The sequence below is a fragment of the Rousettus aegyptiacus genome, unplaced genomic scaffold, assembly GCF_014176215.1.
Source record: "Rousettus aegyptiacus isolate mRouAeg1 unplaced genomic scaffold, mRouAeg1.p scaffold_m13_p_9, whole genome shotgun sequence".
Lineage (NCBI taxonomy): Eukaryota > Metazoa > Chordata > Mammalia > Chiroptera > Pteropodidae > Rousettus > Rousettus aegyptiacus.
The window spans coordinates 102,687,146-102,714,841 of record NW_023416312.1 but is presented as its reverse complement, the minus strand read 5'-3'; the positions used below and the strand labels follow the sequence as shown (position 1 = coordinate 102,714,841).

Below are 27,696 nucleotides of genomic sequence, written 5' to 3'. Positions count from 1 at the left end.
AAACGGTTTGGAAATTCCTCAAAAAAATTAGGAATAGAACTACCTTATGACCCGGCAATATCACTTCTGGGTATTTATGCAAAGAAATCCAAAACAGTAATTGAAAAAGATAAATGCATCATGCACCCCCCACGTTCACTGCAGTGTTATTTACAGTAGCCAAGATATGAAGCAACCTAAGTGCCCATCGATAGACAACTGGAGAAAGAAGGGGTGGCGTATACATACAACAGAATATAACTGAGTCAGAAAAAATAAAATCTTAACTATTTGCGACATGGACGGACCCAGTGGGTATTATGCTAAGTGAACTAAGACAGAAAAAGACAAATACCATTTGATTTCACTTATACGTGGAATCTAAAAAATGAAATGAACGAATGACTAAAACAGAAATAAACTCAGATACAGAGAACAAACTCATGGTCGCCAGATGGGAGGGGGGTTGGGGGCTGGGTGAAAACGGGGAAGGGATTAAGAAGTACATTTTGGCAGTTACAAAATAGTCATGGGGACGTGAACTACAGCACAGGGAATATAGTCGGTAATGGCGTAATAACTGTGCATGGCGTCAGGTGGGGACTGGACTGATGGAGGGTCACTTCGTAAATTCCGTGGGTGTCTGATCACTGTGAGGTACAGCTGAAACTAGTATAAAATGATGTTGGATGTAATCGAAAAGAACGAAAGATAGTAACATCATTAAACAGTATAGCGGCCTCCAAAATTGATCTCATCCATTATGGAACTACCCTCTTGTTGGAAAGAAATCAGCAAATATTTTTCGAGCACCCTAATATGTGGTGGACGCTGAGAGGCACTTCAAATACATTGGGGACCCAAAGTTACAAATAGCACTATCCCCTGTGCTGTCTGGTCTAAGGAGATTTACTGTCATACAGAGGAATGGTTATGGAGCCCCATTTTACAGATGAGACAAATGAAGTTTCAAGTTACAGGAATTTTGTAGTAAGTTGCAGTATCACAAATGGGCAAAAACCTCCAAGACTTTGGAAGTAGAGAGATTTGGTTTGAATCCCACTAGCACTGATCACTAACCATGTAATTTGGGGCACAAGATGAAACTAACCTCCTTACCATCAGTTTTCGTATCTACAAAATGGGGGAGACAATATACCAGCTTGAAGGGTTTTGTGACAAATGCATTGGATGATCCGTGGAAAAGGGCCAGGCAGACTCAAAATAAATGGTCTTTCATCCCCATTTTCCTCATTCACGGCCACTTCCCCTTGGGACAAGAACCCAGGGCATCTGGCTCCCAGCTCACTGAGCTCTGCCCTACACCAAGTTGCCTCTTGTCACACACCACTGGCTGAGAGAGAAAAGCAGCAGCCGTTGCCATACCTTACGGGAAACTCGTGAAGGCACTGAAAACAGCAGCAACCCTATCTTTACAGTCTTTTTGTGTAACTTTGAGACCAGAAAAACACAACATAGCTTAAGAAATGTGAAATATGTTCAGCTAAGTGTCTGAGGATTTCAGAAAACCGAGGAGCAGAGATAGCAGCGTGAGAACAGACACCACTTGCATAGTAATGAAATGCTGCTGCGGTTCCCAGCTCGGGGCACAAGCAGGATGCTCAAGGCTGCACGGTTCACACTGGCCTGACGAACTCACAGCAGCTAAGAAAACAGCGTCACTGAGATAGCCATCGGCGATAGGGTTGCCCTGCTTTCTCAAACGCACAAATGGCAAGGCCAAAGAAGGGCACGCATCGACTTGATACCTGATTGTGGGGAGCGGGGTCACTGGCAGAGAATAGAAGTTCCCTGCCCCATCTCCTTCCAGTACACGTCACCACAGATAGCACAATGATCGCAGCTAACATTTCCTGGCAGTGTTGTTGTCCTAGCTGCTCTCCCAAACTCATTTAGACTTTTCAACATGTGAATGAACTATGTACTGTGATCCCCATTTTACAGCTGAGAGCACTGAGGTCCAGAAACCTTAAGCATTCTGCCCAAGATCCCTAGACAGTAAGTGATGCCTGCCAGATTTGAACCTGTGTCTGAATCGAAGATCAACTATTAGATGATGCTTTCTCAGTGGATGGCAGTTCCCAGTGACTGAAACCACAAAGCCATGTGTCCTCATGGACTTAATACACTTCCTCAATGTATGCCACCTGTCAAACAGTGAGTTACATCTGCGGTGCTTACCGCTGGAGGAGTCTGGTCTGAAACACCTGCTTCTGTAACCTCTCTCCTTAAGAGCTTTCAATAACTCCCCATGGTTCACCGCAGTGGCCTGCTCGCTGACACAGCGGAATCCCTCGAGGAACTAATTAGCAACACTGAGATGTGATCCCACCGCACGTAGCCCAGACTTCTCCGAATCTGAGCAACAGGTGAGCCCAAAGGAGCTGTAGTTTCATTCAACGCCTATGTGATCTTCTTAGGCAGGCGCTGAAATCCCTTGGTCTACTGGATACAAATTCCAAACACTAGCTCGGCATTCAAGGTCAATGTCTGGCTTCTTATCTCAGCGCTTCCACAACCCTTCTGATGTGACCTTCCAGCTGGCCCATCCCGTTTCACTTCTGCAGGCTAACCCTGCTGTTTCACGCCCCCGTGTCTTTGCTCGCGCTGCCGGTCCCTCCAACTGGAATGACCTCACCTTGTCTCCAACCATCCGTCTCCCCTGCCGCATCTCATAATTCAGTTCTCGGCCCAATGGGCCATCACCTACCCCGTGAGGCCCTTCTTGACTCTGCGCCACCAGGCAGAATACGATCGTGGCCCCCAAAGTGAACACTTCTTTCTGAGCACCCGTAATGGTTTATATTATGAATAACCCACGTATGTGTCTGTTTCCCGCCCCTCGCGCGGCCTTCACTGATGAATTCCTAGTGCCCAGCTAACACACTGCGTGAGCGTTCTGCACTCAATTCTTTCTTTCCTCCTCTGCTTACCTTTGAGCCATAGAACAAAGTTAGAAAGTGGCCATGTTGCCTTTCAAACAGCATCTTAATTTGAAGGCCAAGATGAGCCCTAAGCAACTTTCAAGTCCTAATCAGGACACTGAACTACATCAGAGAAATGAAAACCTCCCTTAAAAATATGCCACAGATTCTCCCATACTCATTTGGCCTCAGTCCCTCTCACATCTGGCCCGTGCATTCTTCCCCCTACTTAACCCACATCCCTCAGATTCTTTTCTCCTTGTCCTCGGTGGAAACAAAGAACTGCTTGACATACTCTTACCTTGCCCTATATAGCGTTGAAGAAAATGTAATCTAGGATAAAACCCGAGAAGGAAAACGGCATACTTAGCACCTTCTGAACTAGGTAAAAGTCGGGTGGCGAGGAGCTGGTGCGCTATCAGCGTTAGCTAAATATTAATCGTTCCACCCGATGAGCAAGCTCTTCCCATCGCGCAAAGTGAGTGTTGCGTCTGTGGCACTGTCCTTCCTAGGTCCCCTCTGCCACTGTAGTGCAGAGACGAGCTGCAGCCAGCCAGAGCCTGCTTTCCCTTAGTCTTGGCTACTGTCGACTTGACCTCGCTGTCCCAGCGCTGGAATCTGCCTCGCTGTACTAGACCGTGAGTCGGAAGCCTGAGGTTCCATGATCACTTCTGACACTAATTAGCAGCGTGACCTGCAGGGACACGACCCCCTGCCTCCGGCTTTTTCTCTGACCTTCAGTTTCCTCATCGTTATAAAACTTTTATTGCACAGCACTTTGAGCACATAAAGCACATTTGCATGCGTTTATCTCTTGGGATCTACATAACCATTCTGTGAGGCAAACAGGGGGTTTCCAAGGAGGTTTGGGGAGGTTAACTAATTTGTCTAAAGTAGAACAGTCAGGAAGTAGCAAAGCTGTAATACGCACTGTCATTTTAATTCCTAATCCAGCACTCTGATATACCAAGCTGTCTTCTGGTATGTATAAACCAAGGGGGTTGCCTTAGGGATCTTTAACTATTGTTATGTAGATAATTTCATCAGTTTAAAAATACCTTCGCATTCATTGTTATCCATTCTGTCAATAAAAATGTAATCAGTAAGTACCATAACCAGGCACCACTAGACTGCAGATACAATGAATGATTAACGAGTCAGATGAAGATGCTGATTGCCTTATGGAGGCTTCTATTTTGAGGGAGGTGTATGAAGCAAACGTAAAAAGTCAAAAAATGATTTTAGATGCTGATAAGTACAGCAAGGGAAGGGAATACCGAGTGACTGAGCAATATCTCATTTAAGCTCCCCAACGCCCCTGCCATATAGAGATTTGCATTCACCCCACTTAGCCTTCAAAATAAGACATGGGTGTTTTCGTCCACTTATCTCTAGCCTTTCCTTGAAAGTAGCAGGAAATCTGTTTTGTTCACTGTTCTATATCCCCAGTCCCTAGGGCATGGTTGGGCTAATTAGTGTTTGTTAAAAATGTATTGCATCTACAGATGAATTAGTGAATGGACAAATGAATGAATCAATGAGAAAACAAATGAACACAGCTTGCAGAAAGCTGGGGCGGTGTGTTCCTGGCAAAGGGAGCTAAACTACCCTCAACTCTCCCCCAAAAGCAAACTTAGGTTGCTTGCTCCTAGGAACAAACAGGCATGGAGAAGAGACAGGTGGGAGCTGGCTTCTGAGGGGGAGGATGGGAGAAATATCACACTACAAGAAGCATAACCGGGCCAGTGCAAAATAAAATGCCCCTTCTGAGAAGTAGGTAGGAGAGGACTGCACGTGAGTTTTTTCTCCTCTCAGCCCTGGAAAGCTATTCTTTGCACTTGTTATGCAATGAAGAAATAGTGGTCTGAAATGTGCTGGTAGCTAGCTTTCTGTACGATTTCAAGGTTGAACTGGACTACATTCTATCCAATGAGGTTTAGAGTCTGGAGACCTTTTATGGGGGCTAAGTAATACTGGGCTGCCTCGGGCTCTGTGCTTCCGTTGCATTCAATGTTCTAGTCACAATTTGCCTAGATGTTTGTGCTACATGCATATAAAAGCAGAGTGCTCTCTGAACACCTACAAGTGACTTACATGGAGAGAGGACAAAGATAAGAGGGAGGGAAGGAAGGAAGATAAAATATTTAACACTTACCACATGCCAGCACTGTGATACCGATGGCCACGCTTACTGAGCAACTATAGTTTCACATCTATGAAATGAGGATATTCACAATTTCTATTTACCTGGCTGTTTTGTGAATTAAGTGAGCTAATCCATGTCAGGCGTTCTGCACTGCCTGGCGTGTAATATGCACTGAATAATAACATAAGTCATTACCGCCGCCATCATCGTGATGATCACTGTCACTTCTCTCCAGTGTGTGTGTGTTTCAGGTGCTTTCATATAAACTTTCACGATTTACTGTTCCCACAACATTGCATGGTAGAGCTGACGGATGAGGAAACCGAAGCATACATAGTAACAACGAGCAGCCAGATCCATTCGTTGTATCACGCAAGGCCAAAATAAAGCCTGGCAAACTAACGACTAGCCACAGATATTCGGAAATCCTGATAGATTTACACTAATTCCATCTTCACCCTGGTGCTGGAAGCAAATGCAGTTGTATCTTGAAACTCCATTTTTTTTCCTTAATAAGCTAGGGGTGGAGGCTAAAAGCTAAATAAGCAAACATACAAAAACCATTAAAGATACTATTTGGGATTTGACAGGGGAAGAAAAAGCCTACTTCTATCAAAGCATAAATCAAAATGGAGAGTTTCAACATAAGATATGCTGATGCTCATTTATGCTAATGGATAAGCACAGTCTCTACAATGAGCCCCTTGACCATGCTGCAGGTCTCATTGAGATGTGCAGACAGATGACCAAACTGCCATGTTCTGTATTTGCTACAGGTTATTGTATTTATCAAAGTCTTCACACTCATTCACGAGGTGGCAACTCAATCCTTCTATGGGCCAGAGGCGCAGGGAGGCCGTCAAAGGCAAACGGTTATTAAAATGGCATTTGAAAGAAAAATAATAGAGGACATCGAGTGGTAAAACCGTGGGAGATGGCATAGTTGTTTTAACGGCTGTATTGAAAGGTATTTTGCACACCATGAAGTTCACCCAGTTAAAGTACGAGTCAATGTTCTTTTTAACATATTTATAGAGTTGTGCAAGTATCGCCATTATATAATTTTAGAACATCTTCATCGCCCCCAAATAAAACCCCGTACCCATCAGCAGTCAGTCCCCAAGGTCCTGTGAACCTTATCTACCGTCTGGATGGACTGGCCTACTCTGGACATTTCGTATAAATGGAATCATACACTATGTGGCCTTTCATGACTGGCTTCCTTCACTTAGCATACAATTTGCGAGGTCCAACCATGTTACAGCAAGCATTAGTACTTTATTCCTTTCTACGGATGAGTAATACGCATTACATGGATTTTGGATCTTGCCCCACATTCTGCCACGGACAAGTATGTCAGAGGTTCCGTCCGGTCGCTCTTCAGATGGTGCAGCTTTGGGCACAATTCTCCACTGCACGGAAGGTGAGCCTGGCTTCCTAGGACGTCGGGCCAGAGATCGTGCTGGAGCATCCTCGGCCTTACGCCTTCTGCATTTTACTGATGCCTCAGCCTGCCCCCCTCCCTGCTCTCCCTTCTCCTTAGCGTGTGCAGCATAGCATGGTCCCCTCTTCACTGCCAACCTCCGAGATCTCCACTGGTTTTGACAATGCTTTTAGGTATAGACTTTTCCATGCTCTGCTCCAATAACGTCAGTCCTGCGAAGTTCTCCATCCTAATGGCCTGCTTTTCCCATGTGGCGAAGCCTCCAAATCAGTGCAGTGCATCTGGGGGCTCGGAGAGTGACCTGCTTCTCCCGGAGCAGCTCTTCTGCTCTACAAGGGGACCCTGTAGAGTTACGGCAGCCCCTAGTCCTTTCCCAGTATGGAACCTTCACCCTGCGTATGAGCTGGGGTGGGCACAATCGGTGCCCAAGTATTCTCGGCCTAAAACCACCGGAGCAGAGCCCCCGTGAGTAGAAACTGGGTGGCAGAAGGGATCTTGACTCCTCTCGGCTGTGCCTGCCCCTTTGGGTGTGAAACTACCACCCTGGAGCAGGAGTGGGGCCACAGGGATCCCTTGCCTCCTCGGCCACACCTGCCGGAAGAACGGCTGCAATCACATGGAGCTGGGGACAGGGAGATGACAGTAAGTCAGGGCTCACACGCCACGGACTCCTGTTCTTCTTACTGAGATTTAATAGAGTTTCTTGAATTAATGTTTCTCTCTTTGCTGTATGCCCTTAGGACAACTTCCTACCTATAGCAATGCTTAGTCTTGGAGCAGAAAGATTGGAAAAGGCTTCACAGAAGTGACAGAAATAATGCTTATTTAATATTGGTTCAGTCAGGCAGCCATATGAGCGAGAAGAAAGTGGCCCCCGAGAGGGAAACAGCATGTACAGAGGGAAGTGTGAATAAGGCTGGAAGACTCCGCATAGATGCTAGAGGTCAAGTGGCTGCAGCAAGTAAGCCAAAGAAAGCAGCTTGGACCTGATCCTACAGGCCATGAGGAACCACAAGAGGCCTTTAGAAGGAGATGATCTGGGCAGATCTGCATTCAAGACGGGCCACACTGGCTAAGGTCCCAAACAACTTCAAAGGAATTAGATTTAATCCCAGGCTTTGCCAAAGCCAGGGAAAGGAAGGTGAGAATGCACTTAGCAGCCAAGCCAATGCTTTTCAGTTCTCATCTCTATCAGGACAAGTCTACTTAATTTCTATGGAAATAAATCCACGTTTCACACTCCTAACTAAAATCATTAAGAAAGTAAAACGAACAAACAAACGAACAAGCAGAAAGCTCCTTTGGTTAGAATAGTCATACATTGGTTCAACTAAATATCTGAAACGTGTATGATTTATGTTTAACAGAACATAATGCTGATATTTCTCTAAGCACAAATTAACCTGAAAAGTAAAAATGAATCTTTGTTTTAAAACCTGTTGTGTACTTTGCTTAAAGATGCTTTTTTATTTTAAGTAAAAACGCTCTTTTTATGAAACAATCTGGTTAAACAGAATGATCGCTAGAATAGGCATCAGGAGCCCAGAGTTCAAGTCTATGTTTTACCATTAACTTTCTACAGGAACTTTAGCATCCATTCCTTGTTGGGACTGAATTTCTTTTCCTTCGCAGAGAAAAACTCAAAAGATATGAGGAGAGAAGTATTGAACTATGCAACACCTAAGATCCTTTTTAGCGCTTATATCCACGACCAAGCCTTTTGGCAAAAATACTCCCAGTACGTAATTTCAATCAAACCCACCTAGAAAGACTTTCGAAGCATGACCTCCAAACTCAGAAGCCATTAAGGAAAAGGGTGATTAACTACATAATTCGAGACTGCTGGACAGAGAATCATATAAACAAAGCTGAAAGATAAACTGTGAAAACAATTTGTAACACACATAACACAGAGCCAAATTCCTTCATATACAAAGAGCTCCATAAATCAATAAGAAACAGATGGAAAGCCAAACAACAACAAACGAACAAAAGCCAAGAACAGGCAGTTCACATGGAAAGAACTATAAATGGTCAATAAAAATGTGAAAAGATGCTCATGCTCACTCATAATTAAAGAGAGGAAACTTAATGATAAACTATTTTTTAACTACCATACTTGCAAAGATTAAAAAGTTTAATATCTAATATTTGCAGGGTCTTTCGGGGCGGGCAGGAAAAGGGGCAATACCTATTGGCAGTCAAAATCCATACATTTTTTTTTCATTCAACTACTTAACGAGTAAGAATTTATATTTGCAAAAACAGGCTAATAAAAAATACAATAATTTTAACTAACAATTGTTATATTTTCTACGTGCCTGGTATTTAATGTATAAACACTAAAGTTTTTAACACGCATTGTTCAGTCATTAAATCCTCATAACAGTGCTTCGGAATAGAGACATTTTTCAATTTTTTCACAGGAAGACACCAAGGCGTATAGAAAGTAAGGAGCTTGCTCAAGATCATACAATAATGGCGATGGCGGCACCAGCATGAGACTCCAAGTGATATTGCGAAGGCTTCCAAAAAATTACCATATAGGTAGATAGGAAAAACTGTATAAGATCTGTTACGTAAAGAAATCAATTTGCAGAACGGTAATTGTCATATGATAGCATTTGTGAAAAATATGCACGTAATTATATAAATGTTTTATATACACAGAACATCTCTGAAATCGTAGACGAGAAACTGGTCACCATAAGAATGTATTACTTTTATTCATTTAAAACATATTTAAAAACATCAAGCCAATTTTAAGAATTCTACCAAAAGTTCCTATTTGCTGTTTTTCCTCCCATCAGAAGAGATACCTTTGAGAAACTAATTAGTGTGATGTATGAAATGCTCTGACACTCAGCTGTAATTCCACTGGCTTCTCTTTTTGGCCTTCCGGACATCAGGTCCGGGACCTCAAAAGATTCTGGATGCTCTCGGGACTGGCTCCTCCAAATGAGCACGAACGTGTCCTTTTGGGTGGTTGCCTCAGAGTGTTCAGCTGTGCCTGAGGTAGAGGGAGGACCCAGGTAAGCCTAAAAATATTTACTAAGAGCCTGAAGCTGCTAAGTCTCATTGGAGGTGAAGGACTTGGCAGAACTAATGAAATGATGAATTCCTCCTTTTCTGGTCTGGAAAAATCTACATGTCTCCTGTATTCCCCACGAGTTCGATGCTCTTTGATTAAAATGATTTAATTTTCATCTCTTTTTATGACCCTTAAGATTGCTTTTAGACTACTTTTAAATGTCGATTTATGATTTTCAGACACTTTGGTGCCTTTTTAAATTTTCTAGAATTTTGGAAGATATATTAAGATTATGTTGCGTAAAAAACAAATTTTTAAAGATTATATTGGTGGAAAATTTGATGTATGTTATATATCAACTTCCGTATCATTAAATTTGATAAGGAAAACACTAAGAATCAAAATATAAATTAAGATATATACAATTTCATGCAAGAAAGTCAAGCTAGGTAGGAAGCCTAGCAAATTCAATCAAATATAAGCTATCTTTTAATGAAAAACATGGTAGAGTAAAAATTTTAAATTGATAACATTCAGCGCTGTTTAGATTACAGTAAACCCAGCATAATTACATACTGCTCAAAGGACTTTAAGTAGCTACAAACCTTTTTGAAACGACTACGGCAATACTCTACAGGTTCCAAAAGAAATCTATTCATACTTTTTGATGCAGAAACTCAGGTATTGCAATTGATGCTAAGAAATAATTCAACTAAAGCAAGTAGCTACATAGACACGCACACACACACATTCACTGTCAAGTTATCCATAATATCTAGAAATGAAAAGTAATTAGATTTCCAACAACAGAAAAATGGTTTAGCACATCATGGCACCTTTACTCTACGGTTGTGTTTTTCCAATAGATTTTCTGCGTTGACAGAAATGTTCCATATATGCATCATCCAAAACAGTAGCCACTAGATGCACATGTGGCTACTGTGGCCTTGACTTGTGACTGAGATTGAGGAATTTACTTTTTACTTTTAATTTTAATTAGTTTAAACTTCGATCAAAATAGCCACATGCATTGGACAGTGCAGCTGTACTGTATATTGAAAAACAAAAGGAAAATTATAATAAAAAGGCAAAACATAAAAGAAATAAACCGTGATATAAAACTATGTTTTACATAAATGAGATACAAAAACATAGCTGCATGGATATAGAAAATAAAAATGGTTAAGTATGGAACGTGTAATTATTTTTGATAGCGTGATAACTAGCGATATATTTTACTTGTTTTAAATCATCTTTTATTATTTTTGCAATGTTAAAACATCTTAAAAGAGTCTTTAACAGGTTGGAATTTCAACTCTTATGGTACAAACTTCTTGAATACGCATTACATTCACTAATACTGATTTACGGAGTCAGCCAATGGAGCGTGTCATTAAATGATTCTAACCTTTGCCATGAGAAGAGAGATAAGGAATCAGACTCTTCCCAAGCTCCTTGTCCTCAAAAGTAAGTTGGAAAAGATGACGTGGCCCACAAAAACCAAAAGCCAGAGTATCTTAAACTACTTCCACTGAAATTACAAGGAAAGAGAACAGAGAGGAAATGCTGGTGGAGCTAGGAGGGCACCTCTGTTGATGAAATAAACAATGGATAGAAGGGTTCGAAGGCCTCTTCATCTTAGAACTTCAAGGGTGGGGGTGGGAGCAGAACTTGCAGGTCCCTGCTAAGCCCACTGGGAACAGCCGGCTGTGGTGAGGGTTTGCCTGGGAGGGTATTTCCACTGAGCACAAGCAACGTGAACCCGGATTTACAGACCAGGCCTGCTTCCCTGGTGATTCCTGGCCTGTGAAAAGCCTGTGGCCCTGCTGGGCATGGAACCTGAAGACTGGTGTGTCTGGCCAATTTCAATGGAAGGAAAGTTGGCTTCCTGTCGGGTCTGGGGTCCTGCAGCCAAATTCGGCATGCGCTCGGGCAAAGTAACTGGATGTGAGCACAAGGCTAGTGACAGCTCACATAAAATGAGTGTTCAGGTTCTGTCAGTCCCATGGGCAAAAATTTGACAGGGTTGAGAAGCCAGTGCAAAGAACCTTTTAGTCCCATTTGATTCCGTTGCGTGTGGGAGTCCGGCCTGTGAAAATGAAATGGAAGTTCTTATGCATAGTTCTGAATGGGTCCATGAGTCACAGTGGAGACAGCACATCTGGATGTAGAATAAATTGTTCTTTTATTATTTTGACTAATTCTTAACATTTGGATCACACTTTAAAGCTAACAAAATGCTTTCAAATCCATGATTCCATTTGATGCTCATAAACTCTGAAATAGGCACAGCGCTCAGTACATTAACAGCAGCTGCCTCGAGAACCGACCTCTGCCGAGCACTCTGCCTTTCACGTGTATCTCAATTGCTCCCCATAACTCTGGGAAGTAGCTGGAGTTTTCAACTCCCATTTTATAAAGAAACTGAGGCTCAAAGAGCAGCAAGATCCCTATGGATTCACAACTAGTTAGGCAGTAGTGCCAGGCCCCGAATCCTAATGCTCTAATTCCAAGCTTCTAGTTCTTTCGAAAACATCATGTGTTCTCTTTGCATTCATATATGTTAATGATATGCACGAGGAGGCAGAAGCTCTAGACTCTTCCATTCACGTTTTACTTATTTGCAATCCCTAGACCTATTGAGCACCACGCTGTCCATCCTTCCCTGCTCAGCTACTTACTGCCCAGTTTCAGCAACAGCTCCCCCCGAATGGCCTCGGTACCTCAAGTTTCACCACTTTGCATTTCACTTCCAAAGTCATCATTCTAAACTCCAAGTCATCCAGGTCACATCTTTGCTTAAAAGTCTTCTAATGACTTACAACGCCAAGCTTCAATGGAGAAACGTGATGCCAGGGAAGAAAAGTCATTCCACGCACAATGCCCAGTCTATAAAAGAAGCGCTCCATCTGTAGTAACTTTTAAAATCCTTTTAAGACGCCATTCACCAGACAAAGTGAAAGCCTTCAGGGCGACATTCAAGGTCCTTTGTAACCTAAGGAGAATATCACTGACTACCTGTATCCTGCTAAAGCGCCGCTGGGCTGTTTGCCGTTTCCCTAGACTTGGTGGCCTGCCGTGCCCCGTACTATCTCCTCTCTCTGGAGTACTGTCTTCCCTCAACTTGACCTCCTCTGAGAACGTTCCATTATCACCCTTTTTCCCTCAGAATTAATCACATTTCCAGTACTTTATATTCACATAAAGTATGACATTAAAAAAAAACAGCAATTTGTTTCAATATCCATGTTCCCCGTTAGACTGAAAACACCCAGAACACAGGAATGTGTCTGAGCTCTGTTAGCAGAATGCCCGGCACGGTGCCAGGCACAGGGCACCAATGATCTGTCCGTTATGTTAACAACACAACAGAGTGTCACATGTCCAGCTTTGGGCAAATGTGAAGCAGTAAACCTCAGATCTGATGCTTCTGTCCAGTTCATGAACAGTCTCTGGAGAGATGGAAGCTCATGTGCTCTTCCTGAGTTACCCACCCCTCTGCTGCTCTGCAGCCATGAAGATAAGAAGGTGAAAACCACTTTGCAAAGACAGATACAGATGCCAGGTGACTATATCTGAGCCTGTAGGATGGCTGTGGAACAAAATGGTGGACCACTCAACAAACGTTTTCGGGTAAGATGCTGTGGGGTGGAATGGTCACCCATACACGCCACACTGGGCCTCCCGAGAGTCTGTCCATGATAGGAGTGGAACCATCTAGGCAAAAAGGCAGGGCATCCCAGAAGCAGGCACACACCTTTTCTCACCACTGACAGGTAATTGCAATGTTGTCCTCCGTAACACAGGCTCCTGGGAGAACCCTCTGGGAACACCTGAGCCTGTGATTCTGGTACTTTCTGGTGCATGGAGATCCCTACCAGATTGGTTCTCAGCAAAGAAGGCGCTATCCTAATTATTTCTGGATTTCACTTAACCAGCTCCTAAGGATATAATTCCCTTTCCCACACTGGTCACGGAGGGACTATGTGGAAGGAGACAGTTTCGAAGGGGCCATGACAATTCACCTTGCAAAGAAGGTTCAGAAAACATTCTTCAGTGAGCGTCCCCAGGTCAAGCCCACCGTTCTGCAGGCCAATGATGGTGCCAGTGGTGAAAACTATCTAACTAGCAGTACAGAAAATTCACAGAAGAAAGAGAAACATAAATAATTGTTTCAATTTCCTTGAGGGTCAGGACCACATTTGTTCAGGCAGTGGATGACTATACTAATATTAACATTGACTTGGTGGAATCTTGTGACAGTTCCACAGAAGTTGTCATGGGTTGAAAGAGAGGATTTCCAACCACGGCAGGGAAGCCTACTCTCATTCTCTAAGTGGTCTAGACAGCACATGCCCGAACACAGTGGATGCAAGGGGATTCTGGCAACTGATTTATCTGGGGATTTCAAACGGCAAAGAAAAATCTATAAAACAAATAATTTTTACATCGATGGGAAAAAGACCCACGCTTATTACTAATGTCGACTCTTGAGCCTCAATAAGTTTTAAATGAGGCCCAGGAATCTGCATTCCCAACAGGAGCCTCACGGGACTCCAGGTGATCCTGGGATCGCATGTTAATAATCGTGCCTATCCTTAATCACTCCGCATTTCCTAATGGATTCGGCTGCACACGCCAGGGGTCAGAGGGAGTGACCAGGGGAGTCAGCAAACTTGAGAGCAGACTCAGAACAAAGACATGTGGATTCCAAAAGTAACTGTCATGCGTTGTGAAATGAGTCACCACGTCCTCTCGGAGGATGATGAGTATGTAGAACATGCCTGTGCCCGGCAAATCGATCCAAACCTGTAAGGCCTCTCCCTGGAGCAGGCGAGAACTAGTGGCTCAGAGACCCCACTGCAGTGGCTTTCTTAATATGCTCCTCATTTTCATCCCTAGAAGCAGCAGCACATCTGCGTGCCCGCACGCATGCGCACATGCACACACACAGACATACAAGCGCAACTCAGACTTCAAAGAGCAGCTGCGAGGTGGCTTGGCGTGCTGCCCCTGTCGCATTGCATATAAGGGCTCTTCTCCCCGATTACCTCCGTATCCACCCTCTCAGGAGTGAATCAAGTGCTCTACAGCCAGACTGTCCGGATGTTAGTCCTGACTCTCATCCTTCCTAGCTGTCTCTCCTTAAAGACCTTAAAATCTCTTGAATTTCGTTTCCTCCCCATGCTATTTCCTTTCCATCTTTGTGACTCCCCTAAACCTTGTTCTTCTCCTTTCCCAAAACCACTCTCCCAAGTCGTGCCTTCACTGTGTCTCAATCTCTTTCCCTCCTGATAGGCCTCCCTGTCTCCATTCCCTGCCTTGTCGGCCTTCAAACTCCACCGCCAAACCTTGTCCACATCGCCGCCACAATTTTCTTTCTAAATTGCACATCCGATCAGTTTATCCTTCTGTTCAAAAACACATGACAATGGCCAAACTCCTTAACTTAGAAATCACCGTCTTTTATGAAATGGTCCCAATTTATTCTTTCGAACCGATTTCCTATTACAGTATGCCTCCAACATTTCAGTTATATGGAACCACTTGCTTGTCTTTGCTTGTGCTTTTCCCTCTAGCTGGAATGCTGTTGCTTTTCTGTCTCCTGCTAATCAAATCCTAACTATCCTTTTCAAGGAAGGCGCAGTTCACAGGCAGCCTCCTCTTGAACTCTTACAAAACATTATCTGCTCATCTCAAGGCATCGAGCACTTCCTGTCTCAGAGTACGGCTAGCGTGACCCATATCTTCTTTCTTCTACATCATGTATTACTTGAAGGCAGAGGCCATGTCTGATTCCCTTTCCCTTTGTAGCATCTACAGAGCTTATGACAGTGCTAGGTACAGAGCGAGTTCTCAATAAGTATGTGGTGCAAATGGACAGTTCTCCAGACTTTGTGTTCCCTCTGCTACAGTAGAATGGCAGGCATAGGACCTGGGTCTCCTAAGATCACATTATAGGAAGGTCTACCTACGTAAGGCAAAATTGTATTCCTTTATATGTTTTTAGTTTTTGTGAAACTGACTTTTATATGCCAAGAAGAATCACAATTGTTACTAGCAACAGCACTGAAATTAATAATACATGCCTCCTATTACTGCAGAAGCCACACACACACACACACACACACACATATTTTAATGCCACAATTTTTAGTGCAACACAGCCATTTCTACAGGAGGGGGAGTTTCATCTCAAAAACACTCCATTTGAGGCTCTTGTATACAGAAGTTGCCATCATGGCTGATATTCAGAATATCTTTACTGCAGCGAGACTTACTTGGTACGCACAGAACTCCTACACCTGATCGGCAGTGTGCACTCCAAGGAAAACAAAACAGCGTTAGCAACAGCTACTTCTTTTAAGACACGAGGCTAACTAGGATAAGCCGATGACACAATTCGCACAACTTAATTGTCATTCTTTTCGGGGGGTGGGGAGCTAAACTCGTTACCGCAGAAGTGCTTTCAATGCATAGTGGACATCCGTGCTGCAATGTCGCAATGATAGGCTTGCTGAGGCGGGTGAGGTGTATGAATGCTGCAGCCTCAAAGACCTGCAATCAAGTCCAACTATAAATAATATTGAAGTTTACCACCTGGCCAGTGGATAATACTTTCAAGGTGTTAAATCGGCTTACCCTTTGCTTGCTGCAAGGGAGGCATATAAGTAGTTATTGTGGGTAAAGTATGATGGGAAGACATTCCTTAGGTTCACATCAAAGTAATGGGACCGAACAGTCTAATGTCAATCACCAATAGGCTGCTGCTTACATGAGTCACATTTCCTTCATTCGTTTTGTTGGAAGGACCCAGTAGGAAAAGGAAAAAACCAAAAACCAAATCCTAATACTATTGTAGTGGACTGAGCTGGCAAAACAGAAGATCCTAAAGATCCAGACAGCAACTTGACTGCCATTTTCCAAGGGTTTCCCTCCACGCGGAACTACCACATTTCCTCCCAACTTCTCTCCCAGTGTCGAACGGTCCTTAATGTTGTCCCAACCATTTACTCGCCACTCACGTTGACTACCTGTAAATTTCCTGTTACTGGCATCGTTAGAGCAGGCATGAATGATCTTGCTTTTTAAAGGCGCACTTCCAGAAGCACGGAATGTAAATACCGGGACTTCTTTCTTGAACTCCTTTGTTTCGCACTTGGCACTGTACAGAGCATACCGGCAATCGTTCGGAGGGAGCAACTTCACAGAAGATGGGCAGCGGTCCTCTACGGTACCACCAAGATGCACTTTGCTTCTTCTACACTTACCTGTCTCTCGTCATTGCTTATACAGAAGAGAACTGCTTTGTTCTTTTTCCGATCTCTTCTTGCATAGGTTTCCTTAATTTCATGTCATTAAAAACTTCGATGGCATCATCATTCGCTGTAACTCCAGCAGCCATAGTGCCTGCAGCTGTGGCTGTGCTGGGGGCTCGGGCTCAGTGGCGCTGGGGCAAGCAGGAGGGGCGGGAGGGCAGTGGCGAGTGCAGGCCCAGAGGGAGCTGCAGCCGCAGAGGCGGCACCCTGAGCCTCACTTCACAAGCACGGTTTCAAAGCCGCGTAGGTTATTTCCATTATGAAAGGCAAACGGAAACTGAGGCACATGAGATCTGATAAATGGCTTGTCTTAGATCACATATTGAATGTACTTTTTATTGCTGCATAAATGATCACAAACGTAGCACTTAAAATAACAGCCATTTATCATCTCACGGTTCTGTAGGTCAGAAGTCCTGGTGGGTTGAGCTGCGTTCTGTGCTCAGGGTCTCACAAGGCCAAAATCAAGGTGTCAAGCTGACTGATCTTTTACATGCAGTTAATGGGGAACTCACTTCCAAGGTGACTGGTTATTGACCAAATTCATTTCTGAGGTCCTCATGTTCTTGCTGGCTGTCAGCAGGGGATCATTTCTATAGTCCACTGTCCATGTGGCTGCCCCCACCTTCAAGCCACTGGCACATCAAATCCCCCTTCAAATCTATCTGGTACCAGGTAAATAAAAGTCTCTGCTTTCAAAGGGCTTGTGTGATCAGACCCCTTTTAAAAATTAAGCGTGCCACATAACATAATCTAAGCATGGGGATGATAAGTTACAGGTTTTATACACACTCGAAGAGGAGGGGATCACACAAGGACAGGATTGCTGGGGTAATTTTAGAATTCTGCTTACCACGGAAAGTGATCAGTGAAGCGAGGCTTTTAACTAGGTGGGACATACTTTAAAAATATAAGAATTTGATCTGGGTAAAATACATTTCTATTAAAATGGAGTGGGTAGAGATGGTTTAGCTTATTATAAAACGGAAAGAAATATGAAATAAGGCTCATCCTTTATTCATGGTCATGTAAAAGGTCTAGAGAAAAGTTTAAAGAGATCCTGGCCCTGGCACCAACTTGAGTCTGTAGACTCAGTTCACCCATCTATAAAATTAGGTTGGACTGAATCGTTTATGAGCTGCCATTCATTTGAAACAGTTGACGGTTCTACTTCTCATTCATTACGCTGTACTATTATTCCGGGTTAAAGGCGAACTTTCCAAAAATCTGTATTTGAGGAGAGGAGCTGAGAAAGCAAAACCAATGCAGCAGTCATTCACAGAAACATCTCGATCTAAAGGAGATTTCTTTTTTTATAGTTTTCTGCAGGTCTGTAAACAGTAGAATAAATCTGAAAGGACCTACCATACAGTGAGACTTTAAAAAGTCTTTCTGAAAAATTAAATAACTACATTGTTGACAGCCCACTCTATACACTTAGTATTTCCTACTGCAAGTGGGTTTCAAGTGTCACAAGACAGGTTGGACTGAGTCGGTGGCATTTTAGATTTCCTTCAAACCTGAAATCCTAAGATATAGATACAAGATCCGCGATCCGTAGCTTTGACTACCAATCAGCTTACAACTGTAGTGGAGAAACAGGAAATTATCCATGAAATAAAAGGGCCAAAAATGTGTTTCTGTTCCCTGCTTTATGAACAAATGACAAGAAAAAGTACAGATGATTAGCTGCTGCATAACCCCTTAGCCCATGTGCTTGACAGACATCTGGCTGAAATCCACTTAGTTCGCTTTAAAAGCACAATGACTTACACCCAAAACCTCAATTACTAAAAATATAAAATTACATATTTGTACCAAAAAATATCGTATATACTGTTATGGGGGAAAAAAAAAAACTGAGGCCCAACTCTCCTCCCGTTTCTCTCCAGGACCCACTTTGAACAACTTAAAGTGAATTCTGCCACGGGTTTTCTATACACATAAAAACATATGTGTACATGTACATGCGAATGCAGTGATTTCTCTTTATAAAAGCCAGATACTAAACATACTGATCTGAATCTGCTTTCGTCACTCGACAATATAGTACATCAGTGTATGCAGATCTGCTTGATATAATGGCTGCACAGTATTCCATATTATGAACATACCATAATTTAGCAATTTCTCCAGGCAATGACATGAAAAAATCATGTTTCATACAAATAAAATAAGTAAATAGAACCAGTTCATCATTCAGATTTGTCATTTAGAAGTGTCACGTCACTTCTTTTGAAATAAATTAATCAGTATCACAAAATCTCTAACTTTAAAATTTACTTATAGTTTCTAAGCAGCAAAAAAAAATGCCTTTAAAATTTATTCACTTGTCAAGTAGTAAACTGCATGGCCTTTGGTTGTTTTTACTATAGAATAAATACATATCGAGCACCTTTCTGGTGCCAGGCACGGGACTAGGCACAAGAGGAGAGAGACAAGTACAGGTTCAGAAGTTAAAAAATACTTGTATTTCTCTTCAAGGGTCTTATACTCTAGTAACTAGCAGACAGACCAGAGGCTCTAACATTCAAAAAAAAAATGTTAACGATTTATAAATTGCTCAAAGTGGGCTTTCTGAACTAAGTGACCTGAATCTAGTTCCCTAACCAGCCTCTTAAATCAAACCCACTGTCGGAGTCTAGTTTTAGTGGTAAAATCACTATGCCATGAAACTCCACTTCCCATGTAATGAAAGAACCATATTATTTCCCACTGTCCTATGCTCTTACGAAGTATAGACTAATTACATAGTCTACACTGCTAAAATACAGTATCTACACAGCACCATTACCTAGATAACGTAGAGCTGACACAACATTCACTAATGCCACAAATAGGTAAAAAGCCGAGTACAAAGGAACAAGTAATGACATGCATACAACCCACTTCCTTAACTATAAATAGCCCTTTTCTCTAATTAATACCCATTTGATCTATTTAGGTACTTCCTCTGAATAATTCCTTTCATATTCCACTTCCTCCTTCACTTATCTATGAACGAGTGATATTTCAATGAGCTCCGTTGTCACAGGTGGCCAGCAGCTACACGTTGGACAGCATGGACCTAGACTGAGCCCTGTGGGCCCGAGGATTCTCCTCTGTTCATTACACAGGCAGTGAGGGAAATGGTTGATATGGAAATGACCATCCCGCTTGGGTGGGCATCACAAGAGAACATACTTTGCCTCGAACTTTGCCTTGAGTAGAAAAAAGGTGGAAAAATTGAGGTGAGGGAGGGAATAAGGAGAGACTAAGAAAAACGTTGTGACTCTAGTTTAAGCCAAATAATTCCATATTACTAAAATAATATAGGAAGTCATGTTGTTCCTTATTATAGGTAAACTAGGCAAAAGACCAAAGACTACTTTTCAAATCAGAATAAAAACAAATAGCTTCAAAGTGCTGCAAGAAAAAAAAAATACAATGAGTGCTCATTTACGCAGTGGATTTTCAGCACTTTTTGGACTGCTGTCCCTGTGACACTTCTTTGCCCATCTCTGCATGTGGTAGTGCTGGGCAATCTCACACCCATTTTCCCCTTTCTTCTCAGAAGAACCCTGAGGAATAATTAAGATTACTACCCCCATCTCAAAGATGAACAACCTAAGGCTCATGAGGAAGAAGTGACTTGCCCAAGGCCATAAACACTGTGGTTACGTTGGTAGTCAAGGCATCTGGGACACTGAGAACTTATACAAGTGTTCTGTGCTTTTGATCAAAAGTGTATTTGGTCTGCCAAGATGATTTTTATCCAGAAAGAACGCATGTGCCGTTAACAATGTGGTGGATGGATAATTCTATTTTTCCTCTTCCAACCGGCCCTGCTAGAGCTTATCTATCCAAAAAGCAAGGGATATGTACTTTCTATGGCGTGACTAGCAAAGTGCTCTTGCGTAGGAGGGGTGGGCGCTCACCTGGAAAGTGGTTACTAGGCCAGGGAGCAGAGAGCCGTGGGCCACTGTGAGCTGCCTGTTCTGCAGTGGGCATCCAGAACCTCTCTGGAGAGCCTGTGTGTTGGCTTCTGTGAAGGAGCCAATGGTGGGGCTAGCAAGCAAATGAGAGCAGGGCTGGGCCATGCTGACGGAGCTCCCGTGGCTCACGACTGCTCATCCGAGGCTCCCAGTGTTACAAGTCTGTTCTTACTACAAGCACCTAATATGACTTTTTTTAAATACTTAGCTCTGCTCCCAAAGGTTGAAAAGAGCAAACACGGATACAAAGCAAGGTCATGGGACCTTAGGGAACGCTCCAGACTAGGAACGGGCAAACTATGAAATGCATGCCAGATGCAGCTTGCTACCTTTTTTTTTCTTTTCTAGAAAGCTGTATTGGGACACAGCCAGACCTATCTGTTTATGTACTGTCTATAGCTGCTTTTGTGATACAATAGCAAAGTTGAGCAGTTGTGACAGATATCGCATGGCCCACAAAGCCTAAAATGCCATCGGGGTCACTGTGGAAAAAGTTTGCTGAGCTCTGTTCGAGAGAGGGTGCCGGAAGCTTTTCCTCCATGCCAATAAAATGACTTTTGGAAGAAGTTGCCATGCTTGATCGAACTACTTCCTAGCTATGTAATTTGGGGCAAGTCATTGACCTATTTTTCCCCTGTAAAATGGGTGTGATGTGGATGTGCAGTCCAGTATAAAACTGAGCCACACTGCAGTGTGCAAAATGATGCCTGAGACACAGTACCTAGAGAAAGCACCAGAACGACTGCTCTCAAAGCAATCGTTACTTTTCTGTGCCAATTAGGGGCCACTTCTTTTGCTTGAACTAAGATCCCCACGTGTGACTGTTCGAGTGAGATTTCTGGAGAAATGACACAACTAGTTTCTCCAGAGAAATGGCACGTACTATCTGGTGCTCACTAACCTATCGATGCTTAAAATGAGTGTGTGAAGATGGTATGGCATGATGATCTAATTATCCATCTGGCTAGCCTCTTCCAGGGTTGTGTGGGCAAACTGAATGCACACAGCCTGAACACAAGCATGACCCCTTAAGCAGATAACATGTTTAAAGTGTTGTGTGTGTGTGTGTGTGTGTGTGTGTGTGTGAGAAATTACTTAAGGAGGCCAAGGCAGATTTTAAGACTTTTAAAACCGGATATTTAAAATAACATAGATCTGTATAAAGTAGATTTTTAAAGGCTTTATCTATATTCATTGAAAAAGAGAAATAAATTGAAAAAGAAATCGATCATCTGGAAGGCTACACGAATAAACTAAAAGAGTGAAGTCAAAGAAATCGTCTCCCTCATTGGAAAGAGGCCATCATGCGGTGTCGTAGGTTTATAAGCTTTTTGTGCTGGAAAATTCTTTAAAGACTGTGTGATCTGATATATCCTTTTGTAATGAGAAGACTGAGGCCCAGAAACGTTCAATGACTTGGTGGTTAGTGGTCGAGGAGAGAATGGAGTCTGAGCTTCTTAGATTCTGCTGCACCAGGGTTTCTCAATCTCCACATGATTGACATTTGGGGCTACATCATTTTTGGTCGTGGGGGACTTCTCTGTGCATCACAAGGGTGCTTAGCAACAGCTTTGGCCTCTACACTCACTACCAGAGCACTGACGTACCCCAGATGTAACAAAAGTATCCCCAGACATAGCCAAGCATCCTAGAAGGAGCCGGGTGAACTTGACCTCAATGAGAACCACTGAGCTACGTTAGGCTAGTCATCACCCCACCACGGCAGCTTTACCGAGATATAACTGACGTATAACATCGTGCATGTTTAAGTATACAACGCAATGATTTGGTATATGTATATATTGTAAAATGATTACTACAATAGGGTTAGCTAACAACTCCATCACCTCACAAAATTACTACTTTTTTTTGTAATGAGAACATTTAAGATCTAATCTCTTGTCGACTTTGGAGTAATACAGTATTGTTAACCACAGTCATCACGCTGTACGTTAGGTCCCCAGGATTTATGCAGCTTATAACTGAAAGCTTGTACCATCTGGCTGCCATCACCCCCCATCCCCACCTCTCAGCCCCTGGCAACCACCCTTCTGTTTCTACAAATTCATTTTAGATTCCACATGTAAGTGATGTTACACAGTATTTGCCTATTTTTGTCTGACATGTCACTTATCCTGGTAGTAATGTAATAGTTTTTTATTCGCCTTCTTTATGTTTTGAAGAAAAATGAAAGACATTTTTAAAAACCAGAGTACGCAAAGAAAAACGGGGGGATAAGAGTGAAGGTAACCCAGACTCCTAGGATTAGTAATACAATAGAAAATATAAGATTTTACACAGTAATAAGAATAAAGTCTTTCACTGTTTGAATTTAAGTGAATAGATGGACTAGTCAGCCACTTCTCTGAAATCCATCACCAAATCTAAAATTTCATGACCAATGAAGTCAACAGTCCTTCCACGACTATTTTGAATTCCATAGGAAACTTACGATAATGATGAGAGAAAAAATGATCATTTATTTATACATGACATCAATTATATGCAGGATATAAACCTAATAGCAAAAATGAACAGGACAGAGACTCATGGACATGGACAATGGACTAGTGGTTACCAGAGAGTAGGGGGGAAGGGGAGGTAAACAGGGGAAAAATTAATTATTTCTTTAATTAAAAAATTAATTAAGAGATCATTTTGATTTAAAATAATCTTCATTTGAGCTTGACTGAAGTATGAACATAGCTTTACAAAAGTAAGATTATCCCTTACATTGTACAGTATTCATAGATAATATCATCCTATAACCTTTCTAAGTAATCTCCTCAGAATGTTTTAAGAGTCAGATTTAAGCACTAGCGAGGCTTGTTTTGATTTAACAGACCTCCAGCCCAAATCAGAGCCACAACTTCATGTAGATCTGAAATGGCAACTGTCTTCCTTCGGAATCCATTGAATTCTACACTGGGAAATTATTTTTTAATTTCCTAATTATCAGTAGATAAGAGGAAGAGACTGAAGACTGCTTTGGTCCCGTAAGGCATTTAAGTTGCTCACACCAATTTAAATAAAAATATTTTATTTTAAACTATGGCAAAAAAAAGGTTATTTTTAAGTTTTATTTATTTCTTTGACTTGGTTAATGCTAAGCTACAAATACTTATCTGGTTGAATTGTTTATGTTTGTTGTTGAGATAACGTTTTTCACTTTCATTAAGTAATAGTATTATAAAGACCTGCTTATTCAGGGGATCTGTTGTTTAGCACATATATTATGGTAAAAATGGCTCCAATTATCCATAATTTCTCCATTACATTGGAAATGGTTCTTTTCCCAAAGTTTAACAAACATCTAAAATAACCAAATCATTCTTCAGTTTTCTCTGATTAAATACTTTTGATTCCTAGAGTTAAATGAATATGCAGAAACAGTCACTTTTCTTAGAAATATGAAATCATTAAGTACTGACTTAAATGTGTTATGTGCCTTCTAAAATTAAAATCACCTAAGTATGAGCTGCAAAAATGTTATAAAGATATTAGTTTACTTTTTGAGAAAAAACATTTATACCTGAGGAAAAATATCCATGTGTGTTTCCCATTGTCATATGTAGTGGTTTAACATTCTGTTGCCTGTCTAACAAAAGAGTCTGAATTTTAAAACAAAAACCAAATTACTAAGAAATCGCTTAAACTAAGGGGACCAATTCTAGAACACCCAAAGCCACTAGTTGAAGAAGTTTGGAAAGTCGAGTAAGGGAAAGATTCCGGAGAAAAAGCTAAAGAAAAAGGTCTATTTCAGAAATGATGACCTGGGCCTTCAATAAAAAAGTATAAAGGCTAAAAAGAAATCAAATACAAAGGAGTCTAACTAAGGGAATTAAAAATACTGTGGCTTTTAAGAACTAAAGTGAGAAGGAAAACAATAGTCTTAACACTGATAAAACATTGAAACTTTGATCTTTAAATCGGCTGGGAATGGCCTGGAGAAGATAGAATTAAAATAACATCAAAGTAAAAGAGTCATATTGTAGACTTTTGCAGTAGTTAAGATTATTTTCCCTTGGTACTTTTTTTAAAAATAGAAATGCTAAAGTGGCATTTCTTTGGGCTTTCTTTGCCATCTATTCAAACCGCAACGCTATCAAAACAAGAGGTACTAAAAATTAGTTGCTAGTAATGACTAAATAAAATAGTTGGCAGAGGTAACTATTTAAGATATATTCAAGCTCTACAGTGATAAGAATATCACAAAAACCTTTATAAGCGGTTGACACTAGGCTAATTTAAATAGATGCATCTTCAGTCTTACTCATAATACCATGCAGATTAAAAAAAGTTATCTCTAGAAATATTGCTAAAATAAGAAATCAACAAGAAACATGATGTGATATGCAATCAATTCATTTTATGATCTCCCAAGAATGTCGAATGTGTGAAGGGAAACACATTTCCTCCGTAAATTCCAGAAGTATGTGTTTATTATACAATTTGTAGAGATCAATGTATATAAATCCAACCACGTTTGAACTGTATTCAGGGAGCTTTTTATGTGAAATGAATTGTATTCAAAATCTTTCAAGAAAATGAAAATGAGGATAATGGTGCCATAATGCTTTGTGTAACTCGGGATTTATTCCGATATTTTGGTTGCCTAGTATGAGAAATATCTGTAGACTTTACAGTCTTACCTATTGTTGAGACCATATCTCTGTCAGCTCTATTTATATATTTATATATATTATTGTCTCTTTGAATTCAGCATGCATCTCCTAGCCTAATTAAGCCTCTTCCCAATCCTCTATGTCTGTAAACAAAATCACCCCTTAAGTGAAGAAAATATTCCTTTTGAGGGTTTTCCTAGAGAGCTCTTCTTTGGTCACTTAGAGCAGGGGTTCCCATCCCCAAAAAGGGGTCATTTAGAGCATGGTACCGGTCCATGACCTGTGAGGAACCGGGCCGCACAGCAGGAGGTGAATGCGGGGTGGGCTGTTGAAGCTTCACCTGCACCTGCAGCCGCTCCCCAGCGCCGGCATCACCGCCTCAGCTCCGCCTCAGGTCGTCAAGCATTTGATTCTCAAAGGAGCCCCGGTCCCTAGTGCCAGGAAGGCTGGAGACGGCTGCTTGAAAGGATCCTATGTTTTGCTTATTTAAGAGAAGACATCATTTTACAAGTGGTGTCAGCAGTGGCAACAAAGGAGCAAGGCAATGCCAAGTCACGGGGAAGCCGGGGAGCGCCACTGCCCCTGGGGGGAGTTCATACTTGATTAATCGATTCTGAGGGCTGGTTTTCCCTATGCACCTCCATGTAACAGACACGTGTGCTCAGGAGCTTGCCTCCTCCAAGAATCCTGTGAAAGCTCACTGGGCTTGCAGAGCATGCGCAGCGCTCACCAAGGGGCACCACCTACCCAGCCAAGCCGACCTTGATGATTTAACTGTCATCTGCCACGGGAGCTAGAGAAGGGAACCAAAAATTCCCACACTCTAGCATGTGATAATCCTGTTCCTTCTTATCTCATTTTTCTTTGTTTTCTTTTTCACATTTTTTTCCCTTCGGCTTTACACAGACGTGTATTCTGACCCTATCGTCTCTATTCTCTACCATGCGGCCAGCCAGCAAAAATTTCCACCAATGCGGCCTACACATATTCATGTCAACTGAGACAAGCTGACAGACAGGTCGCTTTTCCAGGCCACAGATGTGGTCCCAAATTGTCTGTAGCAGCACACTAGCTTCTTGCCCACAGCTTGGACGTTTCCCCCTCTGACTAATTTATTTCGGGCCTGCGGCCCAGGCTGATACGCACACTGGATTAAAGTTGAATCTGATACCTTGAAGAAACTCCAGTATAAGATGCAGAAGCAGGAGGAGAATTCTGGTGTAAGTGTGAGACCACAAAAACAGCAAATCAAGTCACTGGGACCATGACAGGCTTACCGTTTCCCCAAGCAAAAACAGGATTCAGGACCCAGCCAACTTCCTGTCGTTTGCATTTTCCTATTTATTGGAACAGTGTTCAGGCACCAGAACTTAATGGAGGAGCACCAGCTCCGATTACTCTTTGAGAGACATTATCAGGACTGAGGGATTCCAGATTTCTACTGTCTTAAACGGTGGTTTTCCTACTTGGGATCATCTGGAATGGTGGGGAACACCAGAGTTTATAAAGTCCAACTAAAAGAGAGCTTAAGAAGTCACCTGATCCACCTCTTTATCCAGAATCACTTTAAGAGTGATCACTTTAAATCATCCATGCTGCACAAAAACACAAGAAACTGGAAGTGTTGAGAGAACAGAGTCTGAAGGAAAAATAAGAACATCGTATCATTTTACCATTTACGAAATGCCTCCCCATTCTTCACGTGACTTCATTCTCTCCTCACGGAGTTATTATCATCAACCCTGAGAGGTAGTAATTGTCATCATTTCCATTGCTCAGATGAAGAAAAGCAAAACTCGAAGAGGCTAAATACATGCCTGAGATCATTAAATGCTGTAAGGCAGGTGCTGAACCCAAATCTTCAGATCAGAAAATCTCACCAATTATAGTACAGCTAAGAATTAGCCTTTGCCCGTGACACATGTGACAGTTCAAGGCTTTCACTTGGAGTTCTAAGTTCTTTCTGCTTAACCCTAAAAGGAAAGAAGCCTTCAGCTCCCCCACCCCAACCTCGTCCTGGAGTCTCCATATTCTTTAGTGACACAATTCAAATGCCTGGCTCCATACTGGCCAGTGGCAGCAATTATGAGGCTGTTGCTCATCATTAAACACCCGGGAAGAGGAAGCAAACAAGAAGGAAAGAGAAAAGAATAAGAGTGCTGGTAGTTCAGAAGCTGCAGCTTTTAACAACTCAGAAATCAACTTGAGAGGGGTTCCTTCAGGCCTCAACTTT

The 27,696-nt window shown here is 42.2% G+C and overlaps 1 protein-coding gene and 1 pseudogene across 2 annotated transcripts in view; both read right to left on the bottom strand.

Annotated features, from left to right (window-relative positions):
• The window catches only part of AR (androgen receptor), a 142,272-nt gene that overhangs the window by 67,561 nt on the left and 47,015 nt on the right, over positions 1 to 27,696 (bottom strand). The gene's annotated exons all lie outside the window — the stretch shown is intronic.
• LOC107517464 lies at positions 458 to 27,696 on the bottom strand (annotated as a pseudogene).